At 44.2% G+C, this 25,593-nt stretch overlaps 1 protein-coding gene across 2 annotated transcripts in view; it reads right to left on the reverse strand.

Annotated features, from left to right (window-relative positions):
• LOC126248976 (SRSF protein kinase 3) overlaps positions 1 to 25,593 on the reverse strand; it is a 425,825-nt gene that overhangs the window by 289,071 nt on the left and 111,161 nt on the right. The window contains exon 1 of one of the 2 annotated variants that reach the window (XM_049950531.1): positions 4,473 to 4,586. The exons of the other annotated variant lie outside the window; for it this stretch is intronic. The gene's annotated coding sequence lies outside the window, so the exon portion shown is untranslated. Of the gene's footprint in view, positions 1 to 4,472; positions 4,587 to 25,593 lie in introns of those variants that run through there. 2 annotated transcript variants of the gene reach the window in all.

Raw genomic sequence — 25,593 nt, forward strand, 5'->3', positions numbered from 1 at the left:
ATTTTCCTTCACAATACTCGTCAGTGACTGTGTCACCGTAACTCAACACACACTTTCGTCTGTGTTGTGACTTTGTGAATAATGTTTCCCAGTTCCCTTGTATGTTATGTAAATCTTGCCTCATGAAACACCAAACATATCGGCTACCTTGGTTATGGAAGTACCCACCATACTAGCACCAACAATTTGTCCACATACATGTCCACTTTACTCCGAAATACACTGATCGGTCAGAACATTACAACTACCTACCTAACAGCCAGTATGTCCACATTTGGCATGGGTAACAGTGGCGACGCATCGTGGCACAGAAGCAATGAGGCCTCAGTAGGTCGCTGGAGAGTTGGCACCATGTCTGCACATGCAAGTCGACTAATTACCGTAAATTATGCAGAGAGGGCAATGAGCTCTTATGCCACGTTCAATCAAATCCCAAATGTGTTCAATCGATTTGGCAAGCTGGGGGGGGGGGGGGGGGCAGCATACTAACTGGAACCCGCCACTGTGTTCCTCGAACCACTCCATCACACTCCTCGTCTTGTGACATGGTGCATTATCTTGTTGAAAAATGGCACATCAATCAGGAAACATGATCGTCATCAAAGTATGTACATGGTGTGCAATCAGTGTACGATACTCCATGGTTGTCACGGTGCCTTGCACGAGCTTCACTGGACCCATGGATGCCCCCACTGATTGTTCCCCAGAGAATAATGAAGCCGCCACCAGCTTGCCTCTGTCCCGCCATACAGATGTCTAGCAGCTGTTCCCCTGAAAGATGACGGATTCGCACCCTCCCATCGGCATGATGAAGAAGGTACTGGAATTCATCAGATCACGCAGCACTCTGCCAGTGCGCCAATGTCCAGTACTGATGGTCACATGCCGATTTGCCGATTTCGTGGTGTTAACATTGGCACATGCATGGGTCATTGGCTGTGGAGATCGATCGTTAGGAGTGCTCGGTGCACTGTACGGTCACACACACTTGTACTCTGCCCAGCATTAAAGTCAGATGTAGTTCCGCCATGGTTCGCTGCCTGTCCTATTTTACTAGTCTGCCCAGCCTACAACGTCCGACATCACATGACGAAGACACTAACGACAGCTCTCGTGTAACACCCGACAAGTTGTGCATTTCCGAAATACTCGTGCTGCGCCTCCATGACGTCACAATTTGCCCTCTGTCTATGTCAGATAGACCGCCTTCCCGACACCACACATGCACAGTACACTCACTGATACTATACTGATCATCGCACCCTGTACATCGGCCACCAACTCCGTGCACCCCACTCCCTGGTGTTCCCCTTCAAATGGTTCAAATGGCTCTGAGCACTATGGGAGTTAACTTCTGAGGTCATCAGTCCCCTAGAACTTACAACTACTTATACCTAACTAACCTAAGGACATCACACACATCCATGCCCGAGGCAGGATTCGAACCTGCGACCGTAGCCTGTTACCACACCTTTACCATTGTGTCCCACCCTCTCCCCATCTCCACTCCGACCTACTGTCGATATAAACCCGACCAGGCGATAGCAGTGTCACCTGGAGAGGAATGACTGCTAGTCAGACACACGCACGGTGCATGTAGTATCAGCGAGCGTGCCAACTGTGTGTAGAATGGGGAAGACGCGCTATCTATCCGAGTTTGACCAAGGGCAGATTGTGATAGCCTGGAGGCTCTGCACGAGCACTTCAGAAACTGAACGACTTGTCGGGTGTTCGAGGAGTGCTGTGATAAGTGTCTTCGACACGTGGCGAATCCAATGTGAAACCACGTCCAGACATCGTGGGGTTGGGCAGCCACTGCTCATTACAAATGACGGACGTTGTAGGCTGGGCAGACTAGTAAATCACGACAGATGACGAACTGTGACAGAACTAACAACAGACTTTAATGCTGAGCAGAGTACAAGTGTGTCTGGAGACACAGTGCACCAAACACTCCTAAAGATGGTCCTCCACAGCCAACGACCTATGTGTGTGCCAATGTTAACACCACAACATTAGCAATTATGACTTAAGTGGGCACGTGTCTATCGGCATTGGACGTTGGCGCACTGGCAGAGCGTTGCACGGTCTGACAAATCCCGATACCTTCTTCATCGTGCCGATGGGAGGGCCCGAATCGGTCATCTTCCAGGGAAACTGTTCCCCGACACCTGTACTGCGGGACAGAGACAACCTGGCAGCGGCTCCATTTCGCTCTTGGGAACGTTCGTGTGGGCATCCACGAGTCCAGTGAAGCTCGAGCAAGGCACCGTGAGAGCCAAGGGGTATCTTACACTAGTTGCAGACCACGTACTCCACCTTCATGACGATCACGTTTCCCGACTGCAGTGCCAGTTTTCAGTAAGATAATGCACAATGTCACAAGGGCATTTTTCAGTGTGCTGACACGGTTCGAGGAACACAGTGGCGAGTTCCAATTGATGTGGTGGCCCCCCAGCTCGCCAGATCTGGACCGAATCGAACACATTTGGGATGTGACTGAACGTGGCGTCGGAACTCACTGCTCCCTTATCCGGAGTTTACGGGACAATGTGACTTATGTGTGCTAGTGTGGTGCCACCTCCCTCCAGCGACCTAGCAAGGCCTCACTGCTTCTATGCCGCGTTAACATGTACATATCGGCTATTAGGTAGGTGTTCATAATGTTGTGACTGATCAGTGTACATTCACCTTGCGCATGTCTTGACTAGCAGTCAATCCTCGCCAGGTCACGCTGCTATCGCCTTGACGGGTTTATATCGATAGTAGGTCGGTGGTCATAATGTTCTGGCTGATCAGAGTAATGCGCTTACAACTACGCAGAACACTATTCTTGTCGCGATTGACAATTGCATCGTATTGAGGACATTGCAAAGGTGCCGTTCGTGGTCAAACAGAACAGCGCGCGGAGTTTCCATATTTTTGTGCAACCACTGTATTTACTTTGTTAAGAGGTGTTCTGTTGACAAGGTACTTTTGGGTTTTGCTACTACTAACGACATTTAGATACTATAAAAACTTCATACTGGAGTCTTTCTGAGCATTGCTATTCAATAATTGTACCATAACGGAAGCTCTGGGACCCAGTACGTGCTCTGATCAAAATTTGTAACGAACTGCACGACGGTAAAATATTTACATACCGTACGAAAGAAATACTTATCATCATCCATGTCCTGCCACCACGACTGAAGAAACTTCACCATTCCATTTTACACACGTCTGGGATAATTATTATTCAAGCTAATAACATTGCGCTCTTGACTTGTAAGTTGATTAACTACTGTTTCCATACACAGTTCCAATTCAAAACGTCTCGGCAACTGCCTCAGTTCCTTTACATATGATTTAAATACACGTACCGTTCTTACGTGTTTAAGAGACTGTGACAGTAAATTTCTTCAAAGTTTCAGTAAAGCACTACTAAACCCCAGGCCAGACCGTATTTTGTGTGTTATGCCAAGGTGTACTCACAAAACGTTGACAATTGTATGTCTGGAGGACAAAAGCTGTGAAAACAGTTTTGCAAGAATAAGGTCCTGCACAGTAACTGGTGCCTGTGACTACAACGAAAAAAAATTCCAGTACACAGGCAATATTAATAATACTCGGTTACTTCCCATAATACAAAGAACACGTGCTTTCGAGTAAGTCCGAATCCGGAGAAGAACTGCAAAGTTTTGATAAACAAACATGGGCAGCCAATTTTATTCCTAGATTCCTATTCACCATAAAAGATGATGTCGTTTCCAGAAGTAAAACAAAATATGCTCTCCTCTTTCGATGTTGCTTTAGCGCGAACACACACTTTCGGACACATTTATTGCGCAGATGTTAACCTGAAAATGGTGACGATTAAGCACTTCTGTCATGTCTTCTCTGGCGAGATATACAGAGTGTTTTGCAGTTTGGCGAGATCAAATCCCCACAGACGGTATTCTCCAAGGCATTTAATTATTTTCATATATGAAGTATCACGTAAAACCATCAGTAATTCGAGATAAAATAAAATATATGTAAATTATAATTTTTCTGTTTTTTGTTTGAGATTCACCTACAAATTGTGTGTTCATTGTTTCCAGTTAGAGCTGTCCAAACTTCTTCATTGTTTGTTCTACGTGTATTTCGATAATCGGGTACAAGTTATTTTAATTTAAGTCGTTCACGCTTGGGCACTGTAAATATTATAAATTGCACATTTGACATTAACAGTATCATCAATGACAGTGATTAAATGCGCGAAAACTAAATCTCTAAACTAACGCTATGTCCTAACAACTGCACCACTTCTCGACATAATCAAAATAAAACATCGAAGCAGTGACACCACAGACGCTGGCACTTAATCTTGCGGGAAAATGAGACTCTGTACAAGCATGCATTTACGAGCAGAACGATAAGTGAAGTGACCCGTATTTTGTAAAACAATTTTCAAGCATTAAATGAGTGCATCGGCACCGTCATATACTTACGAAGATGAGGCTTCATTATATCTGAGCACTCGTGTGCAAGACCACAGCTGATGCGGACCACCGGCACACTGCCAGCCTGGCGGTACGTCGCTGCTGGCTATTAATAAACGGCCAATGTATGACCTACGATAACATGCTGAAAAATTCCATTTTAACACTACGCCCACGTAGTTTTACTTCAAACATGCTACAGCTCAACAGCGAGTTTACTATGACATCGACTTAACGTTTTAATGAAAATTATTGTCCGGTTAGCTCAATGACGAAATACCGATTGGGCTGATCACATTTAAGGGAAAAAAAAACCGCACACACCGTTTGAATTCTTTACCCTCTATCAGTCATTCCTGTACGACTATACTCACAAGGTCGTTTACGCCTCATGTGGAACTATCTCGCATGTACTTACGTAAAGATACTGACTGGCGCGGTGTTTAAAAAACAACAACGGGTCTGCGGACGCCCCACAGCCAACCAGGATGTAAGCGAAAAAGCGTGTGCCTATTATTCCAAGTTTGCTCTCCTCCGTGCAACTAAGTGTTTAAAAGTTGTGGCAATCATGGAAATAATTGATCTGCAGACGACCCTTGTTCGCAAATCAACACAACTAGCACTCATCTAACAAGGGAACCTCCCCATCGCACTCCCCTTAGATTTAGTTATAAGTTGGCACAGTGGATAGGCCTTGAAAAACTGAACACAGATCAATTGAGAAAACAGGAAGAAGTTGTGTGGAACTGTGAAAAAATAAGCAAAATATACAAACCGAGTAGTTCATGGGAAGATAGGCAATATCAAGGACACTTAAAACGCAGGAGCGCCGTGGTCTCGTGGTAACGTGAGCAGCTGCGGAGCGAAAGGTCCTTGGTTCAAATCTTCCATCGAGTGAAAAGTTTAATTTTTTATTTTCAGTTTACGTGACAAACTCTTATGTTTTCATCACTTTTTTGGGAGTGATTATCACATTCGCAAGAAAACCTAAATCGGGCAAGGTAGAAGAATCTTTTTACCCATTCGCCAAGTGTACAAATTAGGTGGGTCGACAACATATTCCTGTCATGTGACGCACATGCCGTCACCAGTGTCGTATAGAATATATCATGTGTTTTCCTGTGGAGGAATCGGTTGACCTATGACCTTGCGATCAAATGTTTTCGGTTCCCATTGGAGAGGCACGTCCTTTCGTCTACTAATCGCACGGTTTTGCGATGCGGTCGCAAAACACAGACACTAAACTTATTACAGTGAACAGAGACGTCAATGAACGAACGGACAGATAATAACTATGCAAAAATATAGAAAGTAAAATTTTCACTCGAGGGAAGGCTTGAACCACGGACCTCTCCTTCTGCAGCTGCTCACGCTACCACGGCGCTCGTGAGCTGACGGTCTCCATAATATTGCCTATGTCGCCCATGGACTACTCAGTTTGTATATTTTGCTTATTTTTTCACAGTTCCACACAACTTCTTCTGTTTTCTCAACTGATCTGTGTTCAGTTTATCAAGGCCTATCCACTGTGCCAACTTATAACTAAATCTGAGGGGGGGTGCGATGGGGAGGTTCCCTTGTAAGTGTACCTTCCATCCACAAATTTGTAAAAGCTTATTAATTTCGTGCCTACCTTTATCGTATGATACGTCAGTCTCAATACACTACTGTATTCCACATCCGTGGGTGGAACAAGACGCAGTGCCAGTAGTTTTTACTAAGTTTTACGCATGTAACGTGATGACACTTTATCACATATAAATTTATTCTAACATACACCAGAAATGCTATTTGAGTGTTTGTGCTATTTTAGATTTGCTTTCCCACGCTGTCCCCACAAATGTACATTTCAGGATCAACCTCTTACTACCGACACGTTATGATAGATGTGGCTGCTGCGCAACCATGTTACAGGCAGGTAACACTTCACTTTTTAGTGGGTGTAAAATAGTTTATGACGGATACGGGAGACCATAAACAGTAAGCTGCGCTACTTGTAAACAATACTGTGTGGAACGAAAAGCATCCAATCAGTGAATCTACACGGGGCACGGAATTTCAGCGTGGCTATCGTCCGATACATTGCAGCTATCAGGATGTTTCGACTGGGCTATCCGTAATTAAGAACTACCTACTTCTTTCTGATTAGAAACTTTTGTCACTGGCCGCAACAGCACCAGAAACAGAGCACAAGATAGAAGTACTTTATTATATGACACAAACATAACCAGGCTAACTGCTTCTTTCATATCATTTAAGAATTTTATAACATCTTGTCCCCCCCTCCCCCCAAACCCCTACGCAAAAGGTAACAGAAAATTGTGATTAAATTCATTCAATATCTATAGGCATCCTTCTCCTCTAAATAGACCATGCACAGTATCCAGCAATGCAGATTATTTTCCTGAAAACCCGACATTTAATGTTATGTTGAGAAAAATACAATGTCAGACATGTCAAGTATAAATAAATGTATTTCGCTTTAGATTGAGAAACATGTGCCCAAGAACACGTTAATACACATTTCTACACGAGGAGTATTGCTTTCTTTATTCGTACGAGTAGTGACATGTCTGAGCAAACTACTTGTCAACTTTGTTCAAAATATCTTAGTTTTTTTTTTTACGAATTGCACATACTTAAAGATTTGGCTACTATAGTATTTAACGACTTCGCCAATTTTTCATGTATGGCAATGAAATGAATGAGAACAGTGTAAGTCAAAATAAAGCAGAATAAATTTTATAGCCAACCTTTCAATGTACGAGTTTTGAAATGACGAAGACCTGTCACTGTTTCATCACCAGTTTCAGTTTCAAAACAACAACAAATATTGACCATCCGTTGTAATACATTCATATGGGTGCAGTACCAGATAGTATTTTCTTCCGCGTTTCTAGCCTAATTTCCAACGCGGCTATCAGCAAGTATGAGTATCTGTGGCCGGCACACCAGACAGTTGGAGTTAGATATGCGTATTACAGGTCCCAGTGGACACATATACACCATCTACAAGACTTTAGTTCCATAATACAACTGTAACATGTCATTGAGTTCTTACATTCAGATACTGTTACTACATCTAATGTTTTCGTTTGTCATCAGAATAGTGTTTTTGTGCTGCGTCGAGATAACTGTGACCTGGCACATCTGATTACCGTGATTAACTGGGAAGATTGGTTCAAATGGCTCTGAGCACTATGGGACTCAACTGCTGTGGTCATAAGTCCCCTAGAACTTAGAACTACTTAAACCTAACTAACCTAAGGACATCACACACATCCATGCTCGAGGCAGGATTCGAACCTGCGACCGTAGCGGTCGTGCGGTGCCAGACTGTAGCGCCTTTAACCGCTCGGCCACTCCGGCCGGCAACTGGGAAGACACGGAGCATGCATTTGACAGAGTTATTAAATCTCATTCACATTTTTAAAAATACGTTGACATCTCCATTATGCATCCAAAGATTTTCCGAAAAAGATGAACTTCATTCCACATCCTCTATTCCCGAACCAAAAGAAAATAATGGAGAACAACTTTTGCTATGACTCCGACAGCACGCATTCGAGAGGTTACACGAAAAAGTAACTACATTAGAGGCCACAAGAGTGCTTTACCTATGAAACACAAGTATTTCATACTTTGAAAAGGCCGTTTACACGCCACTTACAACCTACTTGGCAGGGTTAGAGTCCTACAATGCTTTTACACAGGTGACATGGCAGGCCGCCGACTTAGGGTGTCATTTCAAAGACATTTCCATTTTCATTGTAGGCCATTACAAGGTCAACCAACAGTACATAGTCGTCAAAGGTGGTGTAATTGGACCGGTCTTGTTCTCCTTGTGGATATATCATCTTTCAGATAGGGCTGACAGTAATCTAAGACTGTTGTCTACTGATGATTCTGTTGCGCAAGGGAATATTTCATCATCAAGTGACTGAGGCGTATTCAGTATAACTTAGGCAAAATGTCTGTCTGATGGGGCGAAAGGTAGCTTGTTTTAATGTGGAAAATTTGAGTCTAATGCGCCTATGTAGGAGAAAAATTTCCTTAGTGTTCGAAGACAGTATTAATGGTATGCATCCTGACTTGGGCACGTCGATGAAATGTTTAGGTGTAACCTTATGAAACGACATGAAATGATTCAAGGACGTAAGATCAGTTGTTGGAAGGGGGGAAATAATGACTATAGTTACTGGGAGAGTTTTGGGAAAGTCTGGAAATCTATGAAGGAGACAGGTACAGATCGCTTGTGCAACCTAGTCTTGAGTACTGCTCAACTGTTTGGAGTCTCCACCAGCTCAGGTAACAGGAGGACATAGAATTTAGATGTGAATCCACGAAGAGAAGAAGGCGATCTTTTCGTGACAGACTACAGAACGATTCTATTAACCGTAATGTTCATGCTGCATAAGGACCGCAAGGACGAAATAGAGATTTGAGCTCATACAGCGGCATACAAGCGATCATTTTTTCCCTTACTCTACTGAGCGTGGAACAGGAAATGGAAAGACAAGTAACGATAAAAAGTGCCCTCCGTTATAAACTGTAGGCAGGATGTGGAGAATGTATGTAGATGCAAACGTTAATTAGCCACTAGTTGATCGAGAGTTGCATTTCCTGGAATCATGTGTATCGGCGGTTCAGAGTTGTTGATTTGGCACCGTGTGCCCTGGTCTCGGCTTTAGAGGCGCTCCCGTTAGTTGTGGAGATTGTATTATGAACGAATAGATGGGGTCTGCGGAAGAAAATGTTAACCCTCATTTTCACAATGATTAGTTTGATTATACAACCTCTTGTGTTTTTGAACGTACCACAAGCTGATTACAGGTAGTTCCATTTGTACCGCCAGATAAAATACAAACTGTTTTATTTAACTAATATGTAACATGCAATAACTCAAAACAACACTAATGTGGATAAGAACTTTCTTCTGCCGACTCCTGGAAGAATGTGCCCTTCACGGATTAATTCTGTTTTTTTTTTTTTTTTTTTTTTTTTTGTATATTGATTCCGCCGCACATTAGTCTGGAGAGAAAGTGCTAGCCAGTATAATCACACTAACTTTATGAAAGTAGACCACTCTGGTGGTGAACATCCTCACTGCGGACGACCTAACTGCGCTGACAAATGACTTCCTCGCAGTTAAAAATAATTTGGGGGAGGGTGGAATGCAAGGGAATCTACATCTACATCTACATTTATACTCCGCAAGCCACCCAACGGTGTGTGGCGGAGGGCACTTTACGTGCCACTGTCATTACCTCCCTTTCCTGTTCCAGTCGCGTATGGTTCGCGGGAAGAACGACTGTCTGAAAGCCTCCGTGCGCGCTCGAATCTCTCTAATTTTACATTCGTGATCTCCTCGGGAGGTATAAGTAGGGGGAAGCAATATATTCGATACCTCATCCAGAAACGCACCCTCTCGAAACCTGGCGAGCAAGCTACACCGCGATGCAGACCGCCTCTCTTGCAGAGTCTGCCACTTGAGTTTGCTAAACATCTCCGTAACGCTACCACGCTTACCAAATAACCCTGTGACGAAACGCGCCGCTCTTCTTTGGATCTTCTCTATCTCCTCCGTCAACCCGATCTGGTACGGATCCCACACTGTTGAGCAATACTCAAATATAGGTCGAACAAGTGTTTTGTAAGCCACCTCATTTGTTGATGGACTACATTTTCTAAGCACTCTCCCAATGAATCTCAACCTGGTACCCGCCTTACCAACAATTAATTTTATATGATCATTCCACTTCAAATCGTTCCGCACGCATACTCCCAGATATTTTACAGAAGTAACTGCTACAAGTGTTTGTTCCGCTATCATATAATCATACAATAAAGGATCCTTCTTTCTATGTATTCGCAATACATTACATTTGTCTATGTTAAGGGACAGTTGCCACTCCCTGCACCAAGTGCCTATCCGCTGCAGATCTTCCTGCATTTCGCTGCAATTTTCTAATGCTGCAACTTATCTGTATACTACAGCATCATCCGCGAAAAGCCGCATGGAACTTCCGACAGTATCTACTAGGTCATTTATATATATTGTGAAAAAGCAATGGTCCCATAACACTCCCCTGTGACACGCCAGAGGTTACTTTAACGTCTGTAGACGTCTCTCCATTGATAACAACATGCTGTGTTCTGTTTGCTAAAAACTCTTCAATCCAGCCACACAGCTGGTCTGATATTCCGTAGGCGCTTACTTTGTTTATCAGGCGACAGTGCGGAACTGTATCGAACGCCTTCCGGAAGTCAAGAAAAATAGCATCTACCTGGGAGCCTGTATCTAATGTTTTCTGGGTCTCATGAACAAATAAAGCGAGTTGGGTCTCACACGATCGCTGTTTCCGGAATCCATGTTGATTCCTACATAGTAGATTCTGGGTTTCCAAAAACGACATGATACTCGAGCAAAAAACATGTTCTAAAATTCTACAACAGATCGACGTCAGAGATAGAGGTCTATAGTTTTGCGCATCTGCTCGACGACCCTTCTTGAAGACTGGGACTACCTGTGCTCTTTTCCAATCATTTGGAACCCTCCGTTCCTCTAGAGACTTGCGGTACACGGCTGTTAGAAGGGGGGCAAGTTCTTTCGCGTACTCTGTGTAGAATCGAATTGGTATCCCGTCAGGTCCAGTGGACTTCCCTCTGTTGAGTGATTCCAGTTGCTTTTCTATTCCTTGGACACTTATTTCGATGTCTGCCATTTCTTCGTTTGTACGAGGATTTAGAGAAGGAACTGCAGTGCGGTCTTCCTCTGTCAAACAGCTTCGGAAAAAGGTGTTTAGTATTTCAGCTTTACGCGTGTCATCCTCTGTTTCAATGCCATCATCATCCCGGAGTGTCTGGATATGCTGTTTCGAGCCACTTACTGATTTAACGTAAGACCAGAACTTCCTAGGATTTTCTGTCAAGTCGGTACATAGAATTTTACTTTCGAATTCACTGAACGCTTCTCGCATAGCCCTCCTTACGCTAACTTTGACATCGCCTAGCTTCTGTTTGTCTGAGAGGTTTTGGCTGCGTTTAACTTGGAGTGAAGCTCTCTTTGCTTTCGCAGTAGTTTCCTAACTTCGTTGTTGTACCACGGTGGGTTTTTCCCATCCCTCTCAGTTTTACTCGGCACGTACCTGTCTAAAACGCATTTTACGATTGCCTTGAACTTTTTCCATAAACACTCAACATTTTCAGTGTCGGAACAGAAATTTTGTTTTGATCTGTTAGGTAGTCTGAAATCTGCCTTCTATTACTCTTGCTAAACAGATATACCTTCCTCCCTTTTTTTATATTCCTATTAACTTCCATATTCAGGGATGCTGCAACGGCCTTATGATCACTGATTCCCTGTTCTGCACTTACAGAGTCGAAAAGTTCGGGTCTGTTTGTTATCAGTAGGTCCAAGATGTTATCTCCACGAGCCGGTTCTCTGTTTAATTGCTCGAGGTAATTTTCGGATAGTGCACTCAGTATAATGTCACTCGATGCTCTGTCCCTACCACCCGTCCTAAACATCTGAGTGTTCCAGTCTATATCTGGTAAATTGAAATCTCCACCTAAGACTATAACATGCTGAGAAAATTTATGTGAAATGTATTCCAAATTTTCTCTCAGTTGTTCTGCCACTAACGCTGCTGAGTCGGGAGGTCGGTAAAAGGAGCCAATTATTAACCTAGCTCGGTTGTTGAGTGTAGCCTCCACCCATAATAATTCACAGGAACTATCCACTTCTACTTCACTACAGGATAAACTACTACTAACAGCGACGAACACTCCACCACCGGTTGCATGCAATCTATCCTTCCTAAACACCGTCTGTACCTTTGTAAAAATTTCGGCAGAATTTATCTCTGGCTTAAGCCAGCTTTCTGTACCTATAACGATTTCAGCTTCGGTGCTTTCTATCAGCGCTTGAAGTTCCGGTACTTTACCAACGCAGCTTCGACAGTTGACAATTACAATACCGATTGCTGCTTGGTCCCCGCATGTCCTGACTTTGCCCCGCACCCGTTGAGGCTGTTGCCCTTTCTGTACTTGCCCGAGGCCATCTAACCTAAAAAAAACCGCCCAGCCCACGCCACACAACCCCTGCTACCCGTGTAGCCGCTTGTTGCGTGTAGTGGACTCCTGACCTATCCAGCGGAACCCGAAACCCCACCACCCTATGGCGCAAGTCGAGGAATCTGCAGCCCACATGGTCGCAGAACCGTCTCAGCCTCTGATTCAGACCCTCCACTCGGCTCTGTACCAAAGGTCCGCAGTCAGTCTTGTCGACGATGCTGCAGATGGTGAGCTCTGCTTTCATCCCGCTAGCGAGACTGGCAGTCTTCACCAAATCAGATAGCCGCCGGAAGCCAGAGAGGATTTCCTCCGATCCATAGCGACACACATCATTGGTGCCGACATGAGCGACCACCTGCAGATGGGTGCACCCTGTACCCTTCATGGCATCCGGAAGGACCCTTTCCACATCTGGAATGACTCCCCCCAGTATGCACACTGAGTGCACATTGGTTTTCTTCCCCTCTCTTGCTGCCATTTCCCTAAGGGGCCCCATTACGCGCCTGACGTTGGAGCTCCCAACTACCAGTAAGCCCACCCTCTGCGACCGCCCGGATCTTGCAGACTGAGGGGCAACCTCTGGAACAGGACAAGCAGCCATGTCAGGCCGAAGATCAGTATCAGCCTGAGACAGAGCCTGAAACCGGTTCGTCAGACAAACTGGAGAGGCCTTCCGTTCAGCCCTCCGGAATGTCTTTCGCCCCCTGCCACACCTTGAGACGACCTCCCACTCTACCACAGGTGAGGGATCAGCCTCAATGCGGGCAGTATCCCGGGCAACCACAGTCGTAGTCCGATCGGGGGATGCGTGGGACGAGCTGGCCGTCCCCGACAAACCCCCCATCCGGACCCCCACAGTGATGCCCATTGGCAACAGCCTCAAGCTGTGTGACCGAAGCCAACACTGCCTGAAGCTGGGAGCGAAATCTCTACAGAGTATGTCTAGAATCCTGTATGCCGACCAACTGCATCTTCTGATCACCAACAAGAACTACTCCAGAACTCCGCATAGTGGTTTCACGCGAACAGGACTGTCAGCAAGGCTGTTAAAACACATCACAAAGATCATGACGTGTCACTGCGAAGCCTGTGCAGAGGCTATACTTTCATTTAAATGCGATTGACATTTCAGCAAGTCGAATGATAGGGACCAGTCGCCAGTCAATCGTGGTCCTTACGCTATCGTTATGTGCTAGTTGTGTTGTCTGTTTTCTTGGTACACGCAGAGCCGTATCAAGCGTAGCTGGTTGCACGTTGGTAGCATTGCCCCCTCGCCACCGCACTGTATCAATGTTATTTCATTCGAGCTATACAGGGGTTGGATAAAAATATAGAAACACCACGGGAAAAACGTGCCTGAACATAAAGGCAGATGCTAACCAAACTCGCAGGTTGCGCTGTTGCATTTGACCACTAACGGTACCTGGCGCAATGTCCTCAATACTTTGCCAGTGTCAGTCGTGACAGGAATAGTGTTCCGTCTAGCTGTCAGCGCATTATGTCGGAGCTACGCGAACGCAGGCAATTGTGGGTGCTTCCGTAACCAAGGTCGTCGAAGAGAGTGGTGTTTCAACAGGTGCCATGCCGTATCGAAGATTTATGCGGCAAACAGGGAAAGCACCATCATCTGTTCAATCACATCGCCGACGAAAGTACGTGTGTAGTGATCGAAACAGACGGTCATTAAAGAGGATTCTAAGGAAAATAAGATAACTGAATACCGCACTCTCGAAGCCCGTCAACACCAAGGAATCGACGTAAGCAGGGAATCGCAGGGCGAGATCGAAAACCACATATCACTGATGCAAACGCCCGTAAACGTGGCGCCGAAGCCATAAAATCTGGGCTATGGAGCAATGGAAGAAAATCTTTTGGTCGGATAAGTCGTGTTTCACACTGTTTACAACTTCTGACCGAGTTTTACATCCAAAGAGTGAAACATGGCTGGGTTGGGTAATGATTTGGGCATCCACATCGTAGTACTCCATGGGCCCTATAGTTAATCTGCAATCTCGCATTGTTGCCAAGGATTTGGTGAATATTATGGCTGATTAGGACCATCCAATGGTACAATATCTGTTCCACGGTGGTAATGCTGGGTTCCAAGATGACAGGGCCCCTGTTCACACAGTTCGCATCGTCCAGGACTGGTTTTGAGTACGAGGATGAACTCTCGTAACTCCCCTGTACACACATTCAACCAGATCTCAGTATTATTGAGCCTTTGTAGTCTGCTTTGGAAAGTAGGGTGTCTGATCCCTATCCATCTCCCTCGTCCTTATCTGAAACTGCCACTATTTTGCAGAAATAATGGCATAAGATTCCACTGAACACCATATAGGACATGTATTTATCCATTCCGAGACGACTGGAAGCTGTTTTGAATGCCAACGGGTTTCTTAGACCGTATTGGGTATGGTAATGTGATTTTGGTACTCCCATACTTTTATTCACTCTCTGTAGTGGAACACTATTGTCACCTACTAATACTTTTGCTGTTCAAGATTTTTCGGTTCTGATACTTTGAAAAGTTTCTTTGCGATTTAGGAGCTTCTCAATCTGGCGTACATATTTGTAGGCCAGATACGAAAGCGATTCAATAAATATCGGTGTATGTCGACAGGTGACTTCGCAAACGCAAGTTGGTGTTACGATCGTGTGCCGCTCTATGTCGGACTCCGCTAAAACAATGAGACTAGCTCATAAGTAATTTTGGCTTGCCAGCCGTATCAGTAAGTTTTTAAGTGGTTTCGTCAAGATGGAAAAAGTTTGGTATCGCTCAATGATTCGCTTTTTTGTTGTTGGTTGTGAAAACATGTGACCAGATAAAATCGAAATTGGGTGCTGTTTAAAGTGACAACAGTCATATATTGCTTCAATGGATTTAAACATTGCCTAAGGTATTTTTCTTTTTTAATTTTATTTTTTACAAAGAATAGTCTAGGATGCTCACCAGGTGTGGTTACTCCAGTCTCCACTACATTATTCTCGCAGATCGTCGACCGGAAATACGTGAAGTAGCAGAGGCCACACGTGTGTCACCGGGAACGACAATTCCTATTTTATGTTGTAAATCGCTGATGAAAGAATTGTCGGCCCGAGGGGTGCCGCGACTGCTGACGGACAATGAGCAGGTGTAATTTTCAACTCCGAAACTGTGTTTGGAGAAATTAAAGCGAGATCCGAAGAACTTTTTGCGTCGAGTTATCATCGATGAGACTTACACTGAAGAGGGAAAGAAACTGGTGCACCTGCCTAATATCGTGTAGGGCCCCCGCGAGCACGCAGAAGTGCCGCAACACGACGTGGCATGGACTCGATTAATGTCTGAAGTAGTGCGGAGGGAAGTGACACCATAAATCCTTCTGAGCTGTCCATAAATCCGTAAGAGTACGAGGGAGTGGATATCTCTTCTGAACAGCACGTTGCAAGTTATCCCAGATATGTACAATAACGTTCGTGTCTGGACCGTTTGGTGGCCAGCAGAAGAGTTTAAACTCAGAAGTGTGTTCCTGCAGCCACTCTGTAGCAATTCTGGACGTGTGGGGTGCCGCACGGTCCTGCTGGAAATGCCCAAGTCCGTCGGAATGCACAATGGGCATGAATGGATGCATGTGATCACACAGGATGCTTACGTACATGTCACCTGTCAGAGTCGTATCTAGACGTATTAGGGGTACCATATCACTCCGACCGATACAATATGAAACGAGACTCGTCCGACCAGGCAAACATGTTTCCAGTTATCAACAGTCCAATGTAGGTGTTGACGGGCCCAGGCGAGGTGTAAAGCTTCGTGTCGTGCAGTCATCAAGAGTACACGAGTGGGCCTTCGACTCCGAAAGCCCATATCGATGATGTTTTGTTGAGGGATCCGCACGCTGACGCTTTTCGATGGCGTAACATTGAAATCTGCAGCAATTTGCGGAAGGGTTGCACTTCTGTCACGTTCAACGATTCTCTTCAGTCGTCGTTGGTCCCGTTCTTCCGGAATATTTTTCCGGCCGCAGCGATGTCGGAGATTTGATGTTTTAACGGATTTCTAATATTCACGGCACACTCGTGAAATGGTCGTACGGGAAAATCCACTCTTCAACGCTAACTCGGAGATGCTGTGTCCCATCGCTCGTATGCCGTCTATAACACCACGTTCAAACTCACTTAAATCTTGGTAACCTGTCATTGTAGCAGCAGTAACCGATCTAAAAACTGCGCCAGACTCTTGTCTTATATAGGCGTTGCCGACCGCAGAGCCGCGTTCTGCCTGTTTACATATCTCTGTATTTGAATACGCACGCCATACCAGTTTCTTCGGCGCTTCGGTGTAGATTCATCGTTGTATACTCGAAGCCAAGCAACAATCAAAACAATAGGTTGGTTGGGTTGTTTTCGGGGAGGAGACCAGACAGCGAGGTCATCGGTCTCATCGGATTAGGAAAGGATGGGGAAGGAAGTCGGCAGTGCCCTTTGAAAGGAACCATCCCGGCATTTGCCTGGAGCGATTTAGGGAAATCACGGAAAACCTAAATCAGGATAGCCGGACGCGGGACTGAACCGTCGTCCTCCCGAATACGAGTCCAGTGTGCTAACCACTCCGCCACCTAGCTCGGTTAAAACAATAGGTTGCTCCCGATGACTGCTTTAAAGAACGCAAAGACCATTCCATCGGCGGTAAAAGTTTTGGCGACGATTCTTTTTTGGGATGCGAAAGGTGTCATGTAGCCTTTTTAGAGTAAAGTGAAACGATCAGTGGATAATACTCCATATAAGTCTCCTTCGACAAGAAATTAATGGAAATACGGCCCAGTTTGTCGAAGAAGAAATCTTAGTTTTCTTACAACAACGCGCTACTACATTCATTTGGAGCTATCGCCAAAAATCTGTATCAATTGCTGTCACCCTCCAGAATTCAGCTTACATGACTCCCTGTGGTTTCTCTTTGTTCCAAAGCACAAAGAAATGGCTCACATGTAAAAAATCTAGTTCTAATGTGGTCATGGGTAAGACAAGGGTGCAAATTTTGAAGAGTTTGACAATTTCTATTTTTTATTTTTATGGCCTAAAAAATGGTCAGGACGTTGGGAAAGTGACTATCCCTAAGAGGCGACTATGTTGAAAAACAAATAATTTGTTTTTCAAACAAATAAAGTTTTCATTCGTAACACGGATACTTGATTAACTGTCCTTGTATCTTGTAATAAAGCTTTACTACGTCCTGTAGCTCTTCTGTCTCATTTTTGGGAAATATGCAATCGTCTCTCCAACATTCCTAACCTAGGAACAGATAAATCTGCAAGCCTTTGCTGGACTAAAGCCTAAAAAATCACTGTTACGGATAGCAGTAATCGTAAGGAAGAGATTTTACACAATTTTTCAACGTTACCGTAACTAATTGTTCAAGAAACAGTTGGTCCTTTTAAATGCTTAAAACGCCAAAATACAATTGGTTACAATAATCTTAAGGCTAGAACTACCAGGTACAAAGAGACTTACTGGTTACCTTGCTGTGTAAAGTATGGTGCAAATTCATTTTTCACGATGACATGAATCTGTCAAAGTTGATAGTCGTATTATCTTCTGGGGTTGATCCCGGGACCTCGGGTTGTACTCCCACACGTAATCGCGAAGTAACTAAATAATCTAAATAATATACTTTTATTTTATTCTGTCGTGAAAGTGAAAATAATGTTTCTACTAGATTTTACAGTAAGAATTTCAGTGAATTTGAAAATAATCTTACACCCACTTCACACATTCCAAATAACACGAGAATATTGGAAATTATTACCTGTGGGGTAAGCGGAAGTCGAAGATATAGCAGAAATCTGAAGATCAGATAAGCTCCTATTCGAAACTTCCTGACAGATTAAAACTGTGTCCCGGGACCGAGACTCGAACTCAGGACCTTTGCCTTTCGCGGGCAAGTGCTCTACCATCTAAGCTACCCAAGCACGACTCACGCCCCATCCTCACAGCTTTATTTCCGCCAGTACCTCGTCTCCTACTTTCTAAACCTCACAAAAGCTGTCCTGCGAACCTTGCAGAACTAGCACTCCTGGAAGAAAGGATATTGCGGTGACATGGCTTAGCCACAGCTTGAGGTATGATTCCCGAATGAGATTTTCACTCTGCAGCGGAGTGTGCGCTGATATGAAACTTCCTGGCAGATTAAAACTGGGCGCCGGACTGAGACTAGAACTCGGGACCTTCGCCTTTCTGGAAACATCATTCTGGAAACATCCTCCAGGCTGTAGCTAAGCCATGTCTCCGCAATATCCTTTCTTCTGGGAGTGCCAGTTCTGCAAGGTTCGCAGGAGAGGTTTGGAAAGTAGGAGACGAGGTACTGGGCGGAAGTAAAGCTGTGAGGACGGGGCGTGAGTCGTGCTTGGGTAGCTCAGATGGTAGAGCACTTGCCCGCGAAAGGCAAAGGTCCCGAGTTCGAGTCTGGCTCAGGCACACAGTTTTAATCTGCCAGGAAGTTTCATATCAGCGCACACTCCGCTGCAGAGTGAAAATATCATTCTGGGAGCTCCTATTCATTTACTACATCGTAACAGTCTTTTGAACGCTTTGAAGCAGGAAATAATTATTCAGGCACAATATGACGAGGTCACTAAAGAGCAAGCATAATCCCGGATAGTACAAAGATGGAGAAGAAAATTGGCCAAGTGGTTTCCTAACGAGTCATCCCGGGGTCTGCTTTTAGCGATGCAGAGAAACCGCGGAGAAATATAATCTGCGTGAATGGATGAGATTTGATCCCCGCGCCTCGGAATGAGAGTCCAGTGCCTAAACGTCTGCTATTATTTCGTTCGCTCAATGTAACCCATGCCTCAAGTTGGCTGCCGATGAAGTAACTAAGAAATGATTGGTTTTTTGCTCAGATATTATAATGTTACCTTTAGAGCGATTATTTTTCATACTTTTATTCAATCTGCTTTCACACCTGCCTTAAATAATTGTACGAGGGGCGTTCGAAAAGTCCATGAGATGGCACCACCGGCGCATATCGAGGTCATGTTTAGTTAGTAGCATCTTTGGAAAGAACGCACACCAAGTTCCAGCCATATTGGTCTATTTCTTTGCCTTGGCATTCGTGTGAATCAAGGAAGTCGAGTGACTGTGAAAAAGTGGACGAAGAATAATTTCGTGTGGTGATTAAACATTACCTTATGAAAGGCAAAACGCCTCAGGAAACTAAAGAGAAGCTTCATAAACATTACAGTGACTCTTGCACATTCGATCAGAACAGTTTATAAGTGGTTTCAAAATTTTCGGAGTGGCCATGTGGGCACAAGTGATGCTGAACGTTCTGGACGCCCAGTGGAGGTTACGACTCCAGAAATCATTGATAAAATCCATTATATGGTGATGGATGACAGAAGAGTTAGGGTGCGTAAGATTGCTAATGCTGTGGGCATCTCGAATGAACGGAAACACAATATTTTGCATAAACATTTGGACATGAGAAAGCTATCCGCAAGATGGGTTCCGCGATTGCTCACGCTTGACCAAAAGCGGAATCGTGTGAAGTGTTGCAAGGATGGTTTGCAGCTGTTTCAGGAAGAATCCGCAGGACTTTAAGCGTCGTTCCGTCACTGTGGATAAAACATGGATACATTACTACACTTCTGAGACCCAACAACAATCTAAACAATGGGTTACCAAGGGAGAATCTGCACCAAAAAAGACGAAGACCAGTCCTTCGGCCGGAAAGGTTATGGCGACTGTCTTTTGGGATTCGCGTGAGATAATCCTCATCGACTATCTGCAAAAGGGTAAAACTATTACAGATGCATATTATTCATCGTTGTTGGACAGTCTGAAAACCGAGCTGCAAGACTGGACCGCAAAAAAGTCCTTTTCCATCAGGACAATGCACCAGAGCACAACTCAGCAGTTGTGGTCGCAAAATTAGAAATAGGATTCCCACTCGTTTCACCCTCCCCCCCCCCTCCTCCTTTCTCCCGACTTGGCTCCCTCGCACTAATGTTTGTTCTCCAATTTGAAGAAATGGCTGGCGGGACAAAGACTTTATTCAAACGAGGAGGTGAGTGCAGCCACTAATAGCTATTTTGCAGACTTGGACAATTCCTATTATTCGGAAGGGATCAACAAATTAGAACAGCGTTGGACAAAGTGTGTAAGTGTAAAAGTAGACTATGTCGAAAAATAAAAAGGTTTACCCCAAATACGTAAGTAGTTTTTATTTTTGCACAGACTTTTCAAACGCCCCTCGTATGTATAAGTAAAATGAACAAATCACGCCGCAGTATGTCCATAAGTTTAACTATATCGGCTAAATGTAGCTATTGCACAATACCAGCGTTGAGAATTCAAAGTCGACACGAAAACAAGTACATGGCGATCTTTATGGAGCCATCGGAAAGGGCGCTTCGGTACCCGTCGTACACAACACTAGCGTCGAGAATTCAAAGTCAACACGAAAACAAGTACATGGTGATCTTTATGGAACCATCGGAAAGGGCGCTTCGGTTCCCCTCGTACAGCCGACGCGTGTGTACGATCAATACCACGTGAACCACACATGGCTCGTTTGTTCAGCTTCTACCTGCGTTTTTGCCCTCATTTATGCCGTACTATTCACCAGACGAAGGTATATTTCACACCGCGACGTCTGTGACAATGTGCAATCAGTTGTTTCCATAACAACATTACACGATCAGACAGTACGAGGTACACATGCAGAACGAAAACATTCTTCATAAATTAAGAAGTGTGTCATATTTTAAATGCACACGTAACCAGGTGATTTCAAAACTGGTGGTGATAGAAATAATAACACAGAAAGAAATCTAACTAAAAGCAGTATACATTTAATGTGATTTTTTTCCGAGAACTTAGTTGCGCCTATATTTAAGAGAAAGCGTTTCGCGAGTTAAGTGACGAATAACTATATAAAATAAGACAATTACGTACTATGGATAGTTCACTTAATTTACTCACTCTGCCTCCCTCCCGCCCACCGAATACAGACATCGCAATGCTACATGCTTAAAGAATAAAATAATTCTATAGTCTTGTTGGCCCCAGGCAGGGAAATAATAAGCAAACAATGTTACCTCGAAACTGCAAGCCCACTCGGCTGTAAATAACGTACACTGTAACGGTAATAAACTGTTGCGTTGCTTAATACTGTATAGGATTAGTTCTCTGTTCTTTAAAGCTGATTGACAAGAATATGCACCGTTGCTATAGGCTAGTAAACTGAAAGCTGATACTTCCAGTACGTATCTAAGAAGATTACTATCTAGGTGACTCGGAAGGAAGAAATAATTAATCAGCTGTATTATGGTTTATATTCTGTTACAAAATCGAACCGACGTCCTGTTTCTATCATTACGTGCAATAATTGTATCTGGTGAATTGGGCTCCACCTGAAACCAAATAAAACAAAGAAGATCAGGGTAAAACACGTATATGTGGCCCAGTGAATATACACCATAGATCCTATCGAGAAATCTTACTGCTAGTAATCACGAATGCAGTAATACGAGAAACATTTTCTTTCCATCACATCGACAGCACAGATATCGGTGCCTTTGTACGTTATCTAGCCCAAAAGTAAATATAGGAAAGAAGAGCAAAGTGGGTCAGTTTTACACGGATTATCGTATGCTAAGTTTTTGTATTAATTTTCGACGGAGAAACAAACATAATACTCATCACACAGATTTATTTCACTTTAGCCCGTCTCTGAATGGGACTCTGATGCACTTGCGGACGGACAGAGTGAATGAGTGAGTGTGATCATGAGCGAGTGAATGTAATGATAATGTTGTTCATTCGGAAACAACACAAATTAAGGCCTAAAGAATGTAACACTGTTGGGTATAGCCTGTTCCTTCTTTCCTACCCTTACATTTAGTTTATTTACAATTCACAGATAACCAGCGTCGAGACAAATGGGTGAATGCGACAAGCTTAGGAGTAATACTCTGTGTGGCTGCGTAGCTGGCAGCGAGTCGGGCTGGGAAATCAATGGCTGGGGTCAGCGTCTCGCGATACAGGACGGCGCAGCCGCGGCACCTGCCTAGCCGCAGCCCGTGTGCTCCATTTGTTATCGCCACCATTACACCAAAACTTTCACAGCTCTGCAGTTAAAAAGGCCTGCCGCTACGTTCTGTTATGTAAAGCTCTTATTTGAAAGGTCTGCTATCGAACTTGATCTCTCAGTCAGCTGTCAGATGCATCCAAAAACTGAGTCGAAATGACTCCGAATTATGTTACTTACAAGGAACCCCTTGAGTACGAGGTCGCAAGTTCAATCTTTAGTAAAGCTCATTTGAAAGTGTTGTATTAACAATTATGACAGGAAAAATATTAGCTGCTAATGAGTCACCATGCGCATCAGGAGGGCGACAGAAAATGTGTGTCCTGGAGGTACAGAGATCAACCTATGTCATGTACGTATTACTCATCAGAAAAAGGACACCGTCCACAGTCAAGAAATGTTCAAAACAAAGCATCAACTTGTGCCAGTAACACCGAATGAAAATCAGCGCACCACAGTGATCGAAAAGGTTCGCACCTTCAGGATCGAAGGCGATCTCCTTGGGAGTTAAACTGTGCAGGATATTCAGGTAGTTACCCAATCTTACAGAATGCATATAGAATCATAATGGAGTGACGGGGTGATGAGAACTGATGGAATGTGATGGCACGCAACCGCATGCGAAGCAGTCTGCAGTGGAGCGTATCGTCAAACTGGTAATCCTTTAAGGAGTAGCTGCAGATAGTGCGATAATATGCTTTATAGGCACGGAAAAACAAATATCCAGAGGCTGAATTTGTCCAGTGATTCCAGGTGGTACGAACAGCAATGTAACACACTTTTCAGGAGGTACAGTTTGCTCTAAAGGAGTACGATTTTTATACGCAGACCAGGAATCAAGAAAAAGCACGTTATTTTGACTAGGTATTAGCCAAAAGAAGTGCTCGTACCATAGTTGTAGTTATCTTACGCTCATTTTCCCACTCTTGTTTGCCATGACGTAAATATTCCCGACTGCCCTTGAAAGATCACGCACACGAGAAAGAATCGTAGGAGGGCAGAGCACCTCCAGCTTCTTGCATCACAATAAATAACTTTCCAGCCAATTTAGCATCCAGATTAACAGTCGGCATAATTGTATACGAGCGTGTTAAGGCACTGGTGTTAGTTGATCTCCATACAACTCTCTTGGTACCTCCAATTTTCAGGGTTCCTTTCATATGCATTTCCTCTTCAAATCCCAATTGGGCAGAGTTGAAAACAAACTCCTTACTGAACGATGGAGTAAGTTTTTTTGTCTAATCTACAAATTTTCGGGCCGATTCCGCAGTTTGCTGTGCATCGTTAAGTTGACGCTTTGTTTGAAATTTCGTTGTCTTACGGGCTCCCTGCCCGGCAAGGAGGATGAACTACATGGTTCGACACCTACTTCCGTATCACTTTCGTTTGTTAAGCACGCATCATCATCATTGCGCTCCCCAGTATATTGTCCGCACAGTTGAGCGTATACGATACCACACATTCCATTGAAACTTCCTGGCAGATTAAAACTGTGTGCCCGACCGAGACTCGAACTCGGGACCTTTGAAAGGCAAAGGTCCCGAGTTCGAGTCTCGGTCGGGCACACAGTTTTAATCTGCCAGGAAGTTTCATATCAGCGCACACTCCGCTGCAGAGTGAAAATCTCATTCTGGACACATTCCATTGTCTCATTTGCCGGTCGGAGTGGCCGGGCGATTCTAGGCGCTTCAGTCTGGAACTACGCGACCGCTACGGTCGCAGGTTCGAATCCTGCCCCGGGCATGGATGTGTGTGATGTCCTTAGGTTAGTTAGGTTTAAGTAATTCTAAGTTCTAGGGGACTAATGACCTCAGATGTTAAGTCCCATAGTGCTCAGAGCCATTTGAACCATTGACTCATTTTCCAGAAACGCTAATGTTTCATCTGTCACTTCTTTCTCATTCTGCGAAATTCCTTGGGTTCCTTTCCGGCAAAATATCAACTTCGACAACAGTTGCTGGAAATAATGACTGCTTGTTTTGCTTATAGTTGCCATTGTTCTGCTTTGTATCAACGCCACTAGCACAGTAGCACTGTTGCGAGTTACTCGTCGGCTAAGCAGTTCAACTACTTTCCGGAGCGTCATATAGTGCTCACCATTACATACGTCCAGTCCAGCCCCCTGTTGCCATTACCAGCCGTATTGCGGTTGCACTGTAGACAGTATGTTGGGCGTCGAATACCGTAAACATCACTGGCCCTTTGTGACCTCGCACACAAGGGGTTCGTTGTTGGATTTATTAAAACACCCATGTGCGGACGTCTTACCTTGCGAAGAAACTTAAATTGACATACATCAGTCCTCCAATATGTACTTTTGACATAAATTTATTACATTTAAGGCCAATTTTTGCTTATTATTTAGGACTATAATTTGTTTTATGATTTACGAGTTCAAAAAATGGTTCAAATGGCTCTGAGCACTATGGGACTCAACTGCTGTGGTCATAAGTCCCCTAGAACTTAGAACTACTTAAACCTAACTAACCTAAGGACAGCACACAACACCCAGCCATCACGAGGCAGAGAAAATCCCTGACCCCGCCGGGAATCGAACCCGGGAACCCGGGCGTGGGAAGCGAGAACGCTACCGCACGACCACGAGATGCGGGCCATTTACGAGTTCTCAGAAGTTTCGATATGTCGGGTTTCGTCTAGGATAAATGCGAAATTACTTTAAAATCTATCTCACGAAATGACGGGTGGTTGAACACTTATGTCCCAGTGGTTCCAAAGTGAAACCACCACCTCAAAACAACTGACTTTACATTTTCCAAATTTCTTTTTGTACTCGTTGCTCACTATGACAATAAAGGTCAATTTTGTGAAAAATTTTGAAATTAATTTTTTCATGTTATTGGGACACAAATACTTATTTCCTCCACTATCAAATTAACTATTCCTTGACGCCTCCCTACGTATCACATCAATCGAACCCTTCTTTTGCTAAAGTTACCCATAATTGTTTCTTTTCTACCC

Source organism: Schistocerca nitens, chromosome 3, assembly GCF_023898315.1.
Source record: "Schistocerca nitens isolate TAMUIC-IGC-003100 chromosome 3, iqSchNite1.1, whole genome shotgun sequence".
NCBI lineage: Eukaryota > Metazoa > Arthropoda > Insecta > Orthoptera > Acrididae > Schistocerca > Schistocerca nitens.